The sequence below is a fragment of the Scylla paramamosain genome, unplaced genomic scaffold (genome assembly GCF_035594125.1).
Source record: "Scylla paramamosain isolate STU-SP2022 unplaced genomic scaffold, ASM3559412v1 Contig39, whole genome shotgun sequence".
Taxonomy (NCBI): domain Eukaryota; kingdom Metazoa; phylum Arthropoda; class Malacostraca; order Decapoda; family Portunidae; genus Scylla; species Scylla paramamosain.
The window spans coordinates 698,151-710,042 of NW_026973704.1; the positions used below are offsets into that span (position 1 = coordinate 698,151).

General features: G+C 42.6%; 1 long non-coding RNA gene across 1 annotated transcript; it reads left to right on the plus strand.

Moving 5' to 3' along the window:
- The first annotated feature begins 9,551 nt into the window (after positions 1-9,551).
- LOC135097976 (uncharacterized) lies at positions 9,552-10,760 on the plus strand. Its single transcript, XR_010266397.1, has 2 exons — positions 9,552-10,036; positions 10,499-10,760. It is a non-coding gene; the product is annotated as an uncharacterized LOC135097976 (long non-coding RNA).
- Positions 10,761-11,892: the final 1,132 nt, after the last annotated feature.

Below are 11,892 nucleotides of genomic sequence, written 5' to 3' on the forward strand. Positions count from 1 at the left end.
CAGTCTGCTTTACTGGAAGTTTTTGAGCTTTCCTTCATTCACGATGCTAGTGGTAAAGGAAGGTGACCAAGGGATACCATAGATCGTACTTGTATGCTCTCTGTTACCTTTCTCGGTCCGTGGAATTTTGACAGGCTGTAGTGGAAGTTGTTGCGGTTTTCAAGGGTGTTTTCATAGTTCCAGTGATAGTTTAACAGGCTGTGATGGAAGCTGTTGGGGTTTTCAAGGGTGTTTTCATGACTCGAGTGATAGTTTAACAGGCTGTGGTGGAAGTTGTTCGGGTTTCCAAGGGTGTTTTCATGACTCGAGTGATTGTTTAACAGGCTGTAGTGGAAGTTAAATTAGCAGATGACACAAAGTTAGGTGGTAAGGCGACGTGCGATGAAGACTGCAATGAACTTGAGGAGGAGCTTAACAGACTGACGGAGTGGAGTGGTGAGTGGCAGATGTCTGCCTCTGTACTTGCAAAAATTTAGTTTGGCAATGGAGAGAAGAATCCAAACTTTAAGTACCACACACACGCTCTCTCTCTCTCTCTCTCTCTCTCTCTCTCTCTCTCTCTCTCTCTCTCTCTCTCTCTCTCTCTCTCTCTCTCTCTCTCTCTCTATATATATATATATATATATATATATATATATATATATATATATATATATATATATATATATATATATATATATATGTATATATATATATATATATATATGTATATATATATATATATATATATATATATATATATATATATATATATATATATATATATATATATATATATATATATATATATATATATAATTTATATATATATTGGAAACTCCGCCATCTTTATCGCGTGGTGGCGAGGAGGCATCCACTCCCTGCCCCGCCCCTCGCCTCGCCGCGCCGCTGGCTGGTGGAATCAGCCTATCCTTGCCTGAGTGCCACGTCTCCCATTGGTCGGCGCCGCGGAACTGAGCCATCTCTAACGCTCCGCTCCCTCCCTGTACTCTGTTCACGATCGCCTGAGGCACAAGCCCCTCCCTCACGGCGGAGCGTGGCGGGCCCTGGATTCTGTCCCCACTGGGTGGCGGTGTCCCGAGGTGTGGCGGAGGGTTTGACATTGTTTTGGTGACGTGATAAACACTGCCGGACGCCTCACTCTCCTACACACACTTTCAAGTTATATTATATTTATATTGCAATTACAACAAAAGAACAAACAAGTAAATAAATAAATAAATAAATAAATAAATAGATAAAATAAAATAATAAAATAAAAACATGCAGTCGTGTTGACAGGAACTGGAGTTTTTTTTTAATATACACAAATTTAAAACATTTTACTTCAAAACTGATGAAAGGCAAAAGGAGCCTGCTCTCAATAAACAGCATCATAAGCAAAGCAGGACGGTCTGCCCGTCATCTTTCATTCTAACACTATACTTCCTTCACCCAAACTTTGTCCCCCCTCCCCTCCACTCCCCTCCCTTCCATCCCACCCAACTAACACTCTCTTCCTTCACCCAAACTGTCTCTCTCCTCCCCCCCCTTACGTTACCTTACGTTACTCTCCTACACACTGGTCTGCCCTTCACGTGTTACTGCTAATCCCTCCAGTCCCTCACCCAGGCCGAATGCTTCCTTCCCCCCCCCCCCTCTCTCTCTCTCTCTCTCTCTCTCTCTCTCTCTCTCTCTCTCTCTCTCTCTCTCTCTCATGTATATATATATATATATATATATATATATATATATATATATATATATATATATATATATATATATATATATATATATATATATATATATATATATATAAGAATTAGTGAGTAAAAAGCGTGTGAGCAATGCAAGGCGTGGTTGAGGTGGCATGAGCGACGCAGCCTGTTGGGCCAAGGCAAGCCACAGGCCTGGCCGGCTGAGGGTTATGGTCCCACTGGGAATTAACGCTGGCTCTGCCGCTCTCTTTACCACGTTTCAGGTGAGGGGTTGTATGTTTACAGTCCAGGTGTCCCTAAGCATCTCGAGATGACTCATATCATTCTCTCGGCCGCCCACAAATTTACAAGTGTATATACTCGTCACTCCGTGTCTTCTTGTCATCAAATGCTAACGATGTGATGATAAAAAAAAAAAAAAACTCTGACGATCTATTTCTTACTTTTTAAAGAGCATAATAGCAGCTATCAAAAAAAAAAAAAAAAATGGGTCTACAGATGATAGTTCGTGTACAAGACATGCAAATCTACATCCACTCATCCAGAAATGTATCTAATCTTGTTAAGTTCCCTATTAAATAGTCACTACCACTGGATTACTGTTTCTCTCTGGTCACACACGAACATGCGCATATTCACGGGCAGCAAACACGCAAGGTACACTCAAATACTCCGGAGCAAAGCTGCCTCATCTTGTCTCATTGATCAGCCCACTCTTGCACACTTTCAAACCAAAGCCATTTTTCATTTACCATCGACGATTTTATATTCGAATCAAAATTTAAATGACGTTTGAGAACTTTCGGCCAAAATTCGTTGAGGGCCGTGACGGTCTTGGGCGCCGCACGGGGGGAGAAGGTGGCTGTCGGGTCCGGCCTGGGGCCCAAGGTAGAGAACTGGCAGCAGGTCCTTCTTTTCCTTTGCGGCCTCAAGCTTCAATAGTAGTCGTCCACTTGCAGCGCCTTACACTAGGCAAGGGGTCGCCATAAGCAAGAGATCAATGTCTGCCATTCACCAGATGTTGCCCGGAGGGGGGAGTCCTTATGGGGAGTAAGGGCTCTTTCCATAGAGTCTGGTGGAGGGTGTGTACGGGTCCCTTGATTATGATGACGCCGGGCTGAACAACTCGCCATGAACGAGGGCACGCCGTGCACCATGCACCAGACACTGGCAGTACGAGGGGTCCTTTAGGGGAGAAAAGGGCTCACTTCATGACAGTGGTTGGGGAGTGGTGTGTGGTGGGTCATTGCTCATGGCGACCCGTGTGAGGTGCGGCAAGGTTGCATCGTCACTGCCCTCACACCCAGGGACTGGGGTGGACCCTTGGGGAGGAAGGGTTCGTCCTGGTACCTATGTAGTTAGGTAGACAATGTCGTATAGCTATCGCCGCGCCCGCATCGTTATCGTGGAAACTCGCATCGTTATCGTGGAATCGCATCGCTATCGTGGAAACTCGCATCGTTATCGTGGAATCGTATCGTTATCGTGGAAACTCACATCGTTATCGTGGAATCGTGGAATCGCATCTTTATCGTGGAATCGTATCGTTATCGTAGAATCGTATCGTTATCGTGGAATTGTGGAATCGTATCGTTATCGTGGAATCGTGGAATCGCATCTTTATCGTGGAATCGTATCGTTATCGTAGAATCGTATCGTTATCGTGGAATTGTGGAATCGTATCGTTATCGTGGAATCGCATCGTTATCGTGGAATCGTGGAATCGCATCGTTATCGTGGAATCGCATCGTTATCGTGGAATCGTGGAATCGCATCGTTATCGTGGAATCGCATCGTTATCGTGGAATCGCATCGTTATCGTGGAATCGCATCGTTATCGTGGAATCGCATCGTTATCGTGGAATCGCATCGTTATCGTGGAATCGCATCGTTATCGTGGAATCATATCTTTATCGTGGAATCGTATCGTTATCGTGGAATCGCATCGTTATCGTGGAATCGTGGAATCGCATCGTTATCGTGGAATCGCATCGTTATCGTGGAATCGTGGAATCGCATCGTTATCGTGGAATCGCATCGTTATCGTGGAATCGTGGAATCGCATCGTTATCGTGGAATCGTGGAATCACATCGTTATCGTGGAATCGCATCGTTACCGTGGAAACTCGTATCATTATCGTGGAATCGCATCGTTATCGTGGAATCGTATCGTTATCGTGGAATCGCATCGTTATCGTGGAATCGCATCGTTATCGTGGAATCGCATCGTTATCGTGGAATCGCATCGTTATCGTGGAATCGCATCGTTATCGTGGAATCGCATCGTTACCGTGGAAACTCGTATCATTATCGTGGAATCGCATCGTTACCGTAGAAACTCGTATCATTATCGTGGAATCGCATCGTTATCTTCGTCACGCGCATCGTAATCATCGTTATTTATTTATTTATTAGTTTATTTATTTAAAGCATCAAATTCGTGATCATTATTTGGGCTTGTATAATACACTGATTATTTCTGGTGGCGTGCGGTGAGAAGAACTCTGACGGTCAACTTCTTGCTTTTCTACCTCATCTTCCTTCCATTCACATTTATTTATTTCTTATAATGAATGTATAAAAATTTCAATAAATGTATATATAAAAATGGTAATTACTTTTAAATAGATATAAGTAAATGTAAAATGTTTTATCTAAGACGTAATAAATAAATAAAACAGGTGGATCGCATACCAAAACAGAATTTGACTCTTGTAGATCACGTTGGCTGTGTAGATCGCGTGCCAAAGTAGCGCCCCTAAACCTGAGCTGACCTAACGTAGCCTGAGCCAACGCATGTGCAACAGTGATTTGCAAGAGTCATTGTTTAAAGCGTTTATGTCAAGTGTTGCCTTCCACAATTACTTTCCTTTTCTTTTCTATTCTTCACTTTCGGCATCAACTATATAATGATCGGAGTGAACGGCTGGCACTGTCAAGACTTAACACCAATCTGGAATACCACGCTGTACCATATCTCTCTCTCTCTCTCTCTCTCTCTCTCTCTCTCTCTCTCTCTCTCTCTCTCTCTCTCTCTCTCTCTCTCTCTCTCTCTCTCTCTCTAACAGTATGCCACGCTTCACGACCCAGTCACCTTATTCCTTTTATCGTCAAATTTGTTTTTTCTACATGCCTAACTTTTAAACTACCGTCACTTTGCTTCTCGGGATTCAGTGCGAGGCTAAGATGGCATTTGGCAGCGTTTTGTGGAAGTTCCTGAGGTGCCAAGGGTGTTGTCATAATAGTGTCCAGCGGTAGTCTGACAAGGACACTGCACCATCCTGCTTTGGCCCACAAACAGTACTCATGAAATCTAATCACCTCTGACTTACACACACACACACACACACACACACACACACACACACACACACACACACACACACACACACACACACACTCACACACACACACCCACATTCATTCACTACTCTCTCTCTCTCTCTCTCTCTCTCTCTCTCTCTCTCTCTCTCTCTCTCTCTCTCTCTCTCTCTCTCTCTCTTTTATTTGCTATTATTTTCTTTCTCCTTAACTTGCTACTGTTATTATCATAAGGAAAAAAAGGAAAACAAAATAGAGAAAAAGAACAACAACAACAACAACAACAACAGCCAAGAGCCAAACAACAAAAAACAAACAAAAACAAAGGAGGAAATATGCACAAAAAAAAAAGTGGATAAAAATATAATGCACTTCTCGTTACTCCATCCTCCTCCTCCTCCTCCTCCTCCTCCTCACTAGCCACGCCGCCTCTCTGGTGCAGAGGCTCCCAAACTGGCGATACATCAACGTCTGTGGGTAACTCAACATTTATTTTTCTAGTGCAATGAGGGGTGACACAACACCACACACACACACACACACACACACACACACACACACACACACACACACACACACACACACACACACACACAATGATGAGTTTCCTGTGCGTTACCTCTGGCTACACTCGCTCCCTCCAACACTCCGCTGTGTAACCCTTCCCTCTCCCTCTCTCTGCTTCCCTCCCCCAGTACTCTCCCTCTCTACTCCCCAAACACTCTCTCCAATCATTCTCCCTCCATGTAACTCTTCTTCCCACTTCCCATTCACGCCTTTTCGTTATCCGCATCTCCACTCCCCATCACTTCGCCCATCACCCCAGCCCTCTTCCTTATCCTCTCTCCCATTCACACCTCTCTCTTATCAACCTTTTTTTACATTTTTCAGAGTGTAATTACTCTCCTTCTCTCTGCCATCCTCCTCCCCCACACACTCACGCACCCACTTTTTCTCCCCTTCTCGTATTCTCCCTCTTGACTCTTAGCCCTCCCCCCACTCCACCCACACAGACACATACGTACACACTCACATCTCTTCCGGCCCCACACTCTCTTCCCTCCTATACTCCCTCCATAGCTTTCCTGTCCCTCCACACACTCACTCACCCATCCACACACACACACACACACACACACACACAGTTCCTCCTCAGGAAATCTCTCTCTCTCTCTCTCTCTCTCTCTCTCTCTCTCTCTCTCTCTCTCTCTCTCTCTCTCTCTCTCTCTCTCTCTCTCTCTCTCCCACTTCCCATTTTCCACTTCCCATCTGGATTTATTTATACCGTTCAGTGCTTTCCTATTCTCTCCTCCTCCTCCTCCTCCTTGCAGTGTAAGGGTCCCGCCTCGCCCGCTGCTCTGCTGGATACCATTACGCTGCTCTTGACACAAAAGCATTACCTGTGCGTACCATCTTTCGGCTCCCCGCGGCTCAGATACGCTACAATACACTTAATGTCTACATTGTGATTCCAGGCCGGGCTGTGTGTTGGCTCCGTCAGCGGCGGGGAGCGTGGTTTGTGCTGCTGGCGCTTTGTTGTACCGTGGCGAACAAATGCTGTTTTCATATTTCCTTCCCCCCTGTGTGCTGCATCACATGGGGTGTGTTGCCGCCTCCCCGTGTTCCGTTGCTGCCGCTGAACAAATGGCCGGATTTTACTAGACGCCTCGGGGTGAGTGAGGGATGGCGGGGTGGCGCGTTGCGTTAACCCGCACGTACTATTCCCGCCACGAGTCACCGCCATGCCATATCCCCCAACACTCACTGCATTACTCCCTCACGGGCGCGACAGTGATTTTCCTTGCAAGACTGCACTGCAAAAAAAAATATGAGGTAAGAAAAGGGTAGATCTGTGTGAGCTAAAGGCAAACTTGGTCAAATGAGTGAATTACGAGCATAATTCATCCTTCCGCCGAAGCAAACCTTTCTCGTAAGGGTAAATATTTTCGTAATTTACCATTTGTAAATTACCTTTTCGTTACGCTAACAGTTTTCTGTGCATCACGTTTTCGAGATTTTTTTTCTCTATTCAACCTGCTATGCATTATAAAGGTAGCATAAGAATTGATTTTGGTGTGTGAATTCATGTGGTTATGGAAAGAAATCGTAGGTCGGCTCTTCAATAAGAGGGTATGAGGTGGTGATGTGTGGCACGTTTTCTTTGGATGCTGCTGGATAAATGCCAAGTCCCGCTCCTAGATGTAAATGTTTTGCTGTTATTTGTGTGTGTTAAAGAGTTATGCACGTGGCTGTGGTATGTCAGAGGTTGTGGAATACAATTGCTAGCTACTGTGAGATGTTTGAAGTGTTACTGATGTCCAGTGTAGTGACAATGAGTGATGTTTCGTTTTGTGTCCAGGTTTTCAACTGGCCAGATGTAATTAATTTACTACCATTTGTGTGTGTTAAGGAGACTTGCATGTAATTGTGGGACATCTGAGGTTCTGAAATCAATTTACTATCCACTGTAATACGTTTTAGATGTTACTGGTGTGTAGTGTAGTGACCGAGTCACATGTCGGATGTGTCCGGGTTTTCACGTCTTGGATAAGCAAGATCAAGATCAGAATCAACAAGAGAGAAGGTGCAAAAAGGCGTAAAAACGATGCCAGCTACTGGCAACGAGAAGAAATATATGATTTTTGACATTCCCACGGAATTGTATCACCTGCACTACTTGTCTGTGTAGGAGAGTGCAGTAAACATTGGGGTGTGCCGCGCGTCACGAAGGTTTAAGGTCAAGGTAAGGGAAGGTATCAGGATTGCAAGAGCAAGGCCAAACATGGTCGGAGGATGCACACGTGTCTTGCCTTCGAACTTTGAAGAAAATATTCTTAATTTTTGTAATCCGGAGTGACCAATAGATATTACGAATTGAAAGCAAGGTTGTTGGGTTTGTTTTCACGAATATTTTATAATTTTTTGCAACAGTTGCATGGAAGGTCCAAGCCCTCATCACCTTGAAGTTTTGAAAGGATTATTTTCTGTTGCCAGAATAGTTACACTGTATCTCTTGGTGATATAAATTTTCTTTAGTGAGCAAGTCACCCAAGCTTATTAATGGTGAATTAAGTGCAGGTCAGTGGAGAACAGGAAGTGGCAGATGAGCAACCTGCAGACAGAAGGCTGCCCCAGTATTGTGCCAAGAACGGCATGTCACATGATAGATACCAGCCTGCACTCACACCTATAAAACAAAACCACGTGCATATGAGTAGGGATGTAATCAGAGAGGGGTTCACAGCCACCCCACCCCACACCAGCATGGGACCTCCACTCAGCAGCACAGAACATCATGACTGTAATCCTCCCTTCTTTCTCTGTTTCACACACTTCCACCCAATTCAAGTAAACCTACAATTACTTCAAGGAAAAGTCAACAAGTCACTCATTTTTCAGTGTAGATTGTAAAGCTGTTTACTGATATTAAAAGTCTTTTTATCATATAAGAAATCCTAAAGTCTCATGTCTCCCTTCAGTTTGGTGTGCAGGAAAGGGTATTCCACTATACTGAATGCCCTGCTGAAAGATTATCCATACCTTGGAGATCCCGTAAGTAATTTTATATCTGTTGACTAGAATATCTAGTGAATATCTGTATTTTTTTATAGATAACACATTAAACACTATATTGATTTTAATTGTTGATTCTCAAAATCTTATAAATTTAATCGGTGCTGGAGGCAGTCACTGAGGAACAAGATGAAGCTTTTAAGGCTGCCATTAACATCAAGCTGTATTCTGGAGCTAAAAAAAAAAAAAAAACGGTTGTCCAGAGAGAAATCGAGGTGAGAAACGAGCCATTCAGGAAGAGAGTGTCAGGGACAATGATGGTTTGGTGAAGCGTCAGAAACCTGAGATATGTGTTCATGTGATATCTGCTTGGTATACGTGTGGCTGGTTACATCCCTCGGCGTGTGTTCCTAGCCACTGATTGATTGTTGCATAGTTGTTAGTGAGCTGGTCTCATGTTCTATAGTCCCAGTATGATTTTTTCCAAGGCAGTTGCCTGGGAAGAGAGGTAGTCCTATTTATCTATGCAAGTAGAGCTATATAGGCTCATTCGTTGCTTGGGGATATAATTTAATAATTCCTGGCTTGTGTATTTCAGGATTTGTCTCAAGATAATGATGAAGATGTCATCCATCTTCATTTGAATGTGGTGCAGCAGGAGATGAGGACAGCTACTCCTGACTTCCAGCTGTGCCAGCGGAAGATGGAGAGAACATTGTCATACAGGCAGCGAAGGAGGTATAATCCTGAGCTTTCTGTGGCGAAAGTTTTTGAGGACTTTCCAACACTACGGTACAGGAACTTTGTGAGGACTTTTCTCGTTTTGTTTTCTTTTTCACACATTGTTTATATCTAGTCTGTTGTGAAGCTGACCACTGATACATTTTCAATAAAGTAGGAACCATTACGTCATGTATGCAAATAATAAATTTTGTGAATATAATAATGCACATAATTTTCAATGAGATGAGTTACACGAACTCATAAGAAAATGTTGTGTTTAATATTTTCAGCTTGAAATTGAGCCCAAAATGACAAATGCGGGCACCCCAGGTGTGATGTGAGATAAAGTACACGTAATGAAATTCTCCAAGCAAAGGTGTAAAAGTTATCATAAGTTTTACAGCCAATACCTGGACAATCTATCCAGCACTCTGAAAGAAGAAAGGAAAGGTACAGCCTGGAAGAGCAACAGAAGCATGTGTATCTAATTCACCTCATGTACTGTGTGTATAAATGGTAAAGTAAGTCTGATGTCTTCAGTAATTGTGTAAGGTGGGGTAAAGAATGTCAAAATATTATTTCCAGGTCATAAATGGTGATTATGGGACAGACTGAGGGAGGGCTCAAAAGTTGTATTATGAGTGTTGATGGTTAGGCTGACAGGTAGATTATATGACTGATCCCAGATTTCTACTTTCACCATATGATCAAGTCTGCAACCCCCACCCTGGTGACAGCAGGGAGCCGCTTCAACGAAATGACCACCAACTTCACTGGTGGAGGTGAGGCCCTTTTTCATTATTTTGGCTATTTGCAGTTGACTGTCCAGAAGAAGAAGAAAAAAAAAAAGATTCGAAAAAAAAAATTAAAGGGAAACCAAAAGTCCCAGCAAATGGGTTCACAAGATGGAAAATCAGCATATAATTTTACTCCATAGAAAGGGTAAATTGAGTACACAAGAGGTAAATCAGCACAATTTTCCCCCATAGGAAGGATAAATTAGATGCACAAGGTGTAAATCAACATATAATTTTACCACAAGACCTAAATTGGCATTTCAGTTTACCCTTCGTAAGAGGTAAAACAAGTACTAAATTTACCTTTTTTTGATAAAGGATAAATTAGTCTCAGTTTAGCCTTTTATGCTGTAGGATAAACTATGTGTGATTTACCTTTTAAAGGGCAAACTATTTGAGACACTTGATTTACCTTTTTCTTACCCCCAATTACCCATTTTTTCTAAGCGTGTGCGCCGCTGAACACAAGAAACCACGGGACAGACACACAAGGCGTCGGGGAAAGTGAAAGTTGATGAGAAAGAAGAGAAGTAGATGTGTATTGTCTCCCTAAATATAATGGGATAAGGTTGAACTTCAAAACTAATGGAGTTGTTTTCCTCAAAAGTATAATGATTGCAGTTTCGACATATAGGCATTTTTGTATTCAGATGCAGCAGAAAACTTTAGAGGATGAATAACAACTTTACTTTTTACTTATAAATGGCAAGGATAGTGTCACCATAATATTCCTTACTGGCACCTGTGTATGTATGTGTGTGTGTGTGTGTGTGTGTGTGTGTGTGTGTGTGTGTGTGTGTGTGTGTGTGCGTGTGTGTGCTATACAGCGTCTCTCACCAGTAGTCACTCACTCCACGCTACAAGAGGCCAGAAATAATAGAGATGTAAGCAATTAAATATATGAGCTGCTGTTTCCTCTAAGTAAAGTTGGGCGCGGAGTACGAGCAGTTTTCTTTTTTTTTTTTTTTTCAATATAATTTCACAATTTCATGCCTATACTACGTTTTTGCGCCTTGACTCTCTCTCTCTCTCTCTCTCTCTCTCTCTCTCTCTCTCTCTCTCTCTCTCTCTCTCTCTCTCTCTCTCTCTCTCTCTCTCTCTCTCTCTCTCTCTCTCTCTCTCAGGATCGTAACGTAATAGTCATCATGATACACCACCCAAAACAGAGAGTAGTGGAGGAAGCAGGCCACATCAAACAAGCCACGTGATGTAGTTGTGCCATGAAGGACTGGTGGGCAGCGAGAAGGTGGTGAGCGCAAAAGTAAACTCTCTGCCACTCCTGGGCTATATAATTACTCTGTAGCGACACCTGTCACCCATGCCGACACACACACGTGTGTGTGTGTGTGTGTGTGTGTGTGTGTAAATCCGGCCGTCTGTCTATCTATCTACTAAATGATCGATAATAATAATAATAATAATAATAATAATAATAATAATAATAATAATAATAATAATAACAATAATACACGCCTTAAGCAATGGGACAACTTCAAGGACCTTCACCCAGCGGCTGGAGGTTCTTTAAAGTCTAATTTGGCTAAAGAGGCTGGATTATTGCAAAATAAATAAATAAATAAATAAAATAGAAAAATGGTCTTACTCCTCTTTAAAGCCTAATGTGGTTAAAGAGGCTGAATTATTACAAAAAAAAAATATTGCATAAGTCCTCTTTAAAGCCTAATTTGGTTAAAGAGGTTGAATTAAAAAAAATGCCCTAGTCCTCTTTAAAGGCTAATTTGGTTAAAGAGGCTGAATCATTAAAAAAAAAAATGTCTTAGTCCTCTTTAAAGGCTAATTTGGTTAAAGAGGCTGAATTATTACAAAAAAAAAAGATTGCC